Source organism: Rhinopithecus bieti, unplaced genomic scaffold (genome assembly GCF_001698545.2).
Source record: "Rhinopithecus bieti isolate Rb0 unplaced genomic scaffold, ASM169854v2 scaffold_30208, whole genome shotgun sequence".
NCBI lineage: Eukaryota > Metazoa > Chordata > Mammalia > Primates > Cercopithecidae > Rhinopithecus > Rhinopithecus bieti.
Window position 1 is genome coordinate 1 of NW_016854146.1, and position 3,276 is coordinate 3,276.

Sequence of the window (3,276 nt, forward strand, 5' to 3'; positions counted from 1 at the left end):
TTTTTTTTGCAAATCATTTCAGATCCTGAAGAAGGAACTTTCTTAGATGGGAGAGACTAAGGGATACTATGAAGGGGTTGTATAAAGACGAAATTTTTTTTTAAAATGTAAAAGACTAAATTTCTACAGCAGATTTCTCATAAAAAGCTCTCCTCCACTTTCCTGAGATGAACGCAATGCACAAAGTCAAAGATTTGGTCTGGCAGAGTAAAGAGTAACAGGCTATGGATAAGAATCTCAGCTCTGCCCACTGCCAGCTTTTGTGACTTCAGGCAGTTATTAACCTGAACCTCAGCTTGATCTATAACAAGGAAATACCACCACCTACTCTCATACATTATTGTGAGAATTAATGAGCTAATATATATGATATATACTATTTGTAATATAAACTCTGGTGCATAAGTTCTCTTATATAAATAGCACATATATATAAACCAGCTCCTTTCTTCATTCTACTGCACATCTATTCCAGAAACTAGAAACAAAGCCCCAAGACAGTCTTCCCAGACAGCAGGCTGGCTGCTAGTGCCTGGGTGACAGAGCGAGACTCCGTCTCAAAAAAAAAAAAAAAAAAAAAAAAAAAAAAAGAAAAAAAGAAAAACAAACCTCACAACCCATGCGCAGCCTGAAGCCCTGGTCTTCTCTGGAGATGCCACCAATGACAGCCACAGTGCGGATACCTAGCGGCTTCCCAAACTTGATGGTCTCTTCCTCAATCTGTTGAGCCAACTCACGGGTGGGAGCCAGGATGATGGCATAAGGGCCTTGGTCTGATTCTTCGATTCTGTGGTAAATGGGGCATCCCACAGCTTTGTGAGCTTTAGTTCTTATCCAACCACAAGCCAGAGCAAGACAAAGTCACTCTTATGGGAAGCGATGGGAATGGGGAGGATGATGAGAAAAAAATGCAATGATCTCACTTAAAAATCAGAGGCCGGGGCCGGGCGCTATGGCTCACACCTGTAATCCCAGAACTGTGGGAGGCTGAGGCAGGCGGATCACCTGAGGTCAGGAGTTTGAGACTACCCTGGCCAACATGGTGAAACCCTGCCTCTAATAAAAATACAAAAATTAGCCAGGGGTGGTGGCTGGCGCCTGTAATACCAGCTACTTGGGAGGTTGAAGCAGGAGAATCGCTTGAACCCAGGAGATGGAGGTTGCAGTGAGCTGAGATTGTGCCACTGCACTCCAGCCTGACAGAGACACTCTGTCTCAAAAAAAAAAAAGAAAAAAAAAAGTAAGTCCAGAGGCCAGGCAAGATGGTACAAGCCTATAATCCCAGCACTTTGGGAGGCCGAGGTGGGTGAATCGCTTGAGCCCAGGAGTTTGAGACCAGCCTAGGCAACATGGTGAAACCCTGTTTCTACAAAAAATACAAAAATTAGCTGGGCATGTTGGAACACACCTGTAATCCCAGCTACTTGGGAGGCTGAGATGGGAGGATCTGCGCCTGGGAGGCAACGGTTGCAGTAAGCCAAGATCACACCACTGCACTCCAGCCTGGTCAACAAAGCATGACTCCATCTCAAAAAAACAAAAGCAAATAATAAATTAATAAATAAATAAAAATCAGAGATTCGGCCAGGTGTAGTGGTTCACGCCTGTAATCCCAGCACTTTGGGAGGCCAAAGCAGGCAGATCACTTGAAATCAGGAGTTTGAGACCAACCTGGCCAACATGGTGAAACCTTATCTCTACTAAAAATACAAATATTAAGGACGGGCACAGTGGCTCGCACCTGTAATCCCAACACTTTGGGAGGCTGAGGCAGGTGGATCACCTGAGGTCAGGAGTTAAGAGACCAGCCTGAACAACATGGAGACCCCGTCTCTACTAAAAATACAAAAAAATTAGCCGGGCGTGGTGACGGGTGCCTATAATCCCAGCTACTCAGGAGGCTGAAGGAGGAGAATCACTTGAACCTGGGATGAGGAGGTTGCAGTGAGCCAAGGCTGCGCCACTGCACTCCAGCCTGGGCAACAAGAGCGAAACTCCGTCTCAAAAAACGAAACAAGGCCGGGCGCGGTGGCTCAAGCCTGTAATCCCAGCACTTTGGGAGGCCGAGACGGGCGGATCACGAGGTCAGGAGATCAAGACCATCCTGGCTAACATGGTGAAACCCCGTCTCTACTAAAATACAAAAAACTAGCCGGGCAACCTGGCGCGCGCCTGTAGTCCCAGCTACTCGGGAGGCTGAGGCAGGAGAATGGCGGAAACCTGGGAGGCGGAGCTTGCCGTAGCTGAGATCTGGCCACTGCACTCCAGCCTGGGCGACAGAGCGAGACTCCGCCTCAAAAAAAAAAAAAAAAAAGAAAAGAAATAAATGAATGGAGAAAGATATTCCAAGCTAACAATAATCAAAAGAAAGCAGGAGTAGCTATATTAATTTCAGACAGATCAGATGTCAAAGTTATCAGGAATAACGAAAGGTATTTTATAATGATAAAGGGGTTAATTCCCAAGACATAACAATACTTACCATGTGTGTGTCTAAACAGAACATCGAAATACGTGAAGCAAAAAAATGATACAATTGCAAGGAGTAAGAGATGAATCCACTATTAAAGCTGGAAAGTTAAACACTCCTCTCAGAAATAGATCTGGCAGAAAATCAGCAAAGACACAGTGAATCTGACACCACTGATCAACTGGAAATAACTGACATCTAAAGACTACTTCATCAACAATAGCAGAACACACATGCTTCTCATCCACATGGGACATTTACAAGGTAGACCACATTCTGAACCATAAAACATACCTTAACAGATTTTTAAAAATAGAAATCATACAACGTCTGCTCTCAGACCATATCAGAATTAAACCAGAAATCAGTAACAGAAAGATAGCTTAAAATTCCAAAATACTGAGACATTAAACAATACACTTCTAAATAACACACAGGTCAAAGAAGAAATCTCAAGAGAAATTGAAAAATATTTTAAACTAAATGAAAATAAAATTTGTGAGATGCAGTGAAAGCAGTGCTTAGAGGAAAATTTATGCCATTTAACACATATCCAGCTGACCCTTGAACGATGAGAGGGTTGGGGCTCTAACGTCCCCCACCACACTCAAAAATCTGTATAACTTTTGACTCCTTGAAAACTTAACTACTAATAGCCTACTGTTGACAGAAGCCTTACCAATAACATAAACAGTAGATTAACATATATTTCTGTGTTGTATTATATACTGTATTCTTACAATAAAGTAAGCTAGAGAAAAGAAAATATTATGAAGAAAATCACAGCCGGACACGGTGGCTCACGC

At 43.2% G+C, this 3,276-nt stretch overlaps 1 long non-coding RNA gene across 1 annotated transcript; it reads right to left on the reverse strand.

Annotated features, from left to right (window-relative positions):
• LOC108525268 (uncharacterized) lies at positions 1 to 1,451 on the reverse strand. Its single transcript, XR_001884240.1, has 2 exons — positions 1,409 to 1,451; positions 1 to 787 (listed from the first exon to the last, which is right to left on the reverse strand). It is a non-coding gene; the product is annotated as an uncharacterized LOC108525268 (long non-coding RNA).
• Positions 1,452 to 3,276: the final 1,825 nt, after the last annotated feature.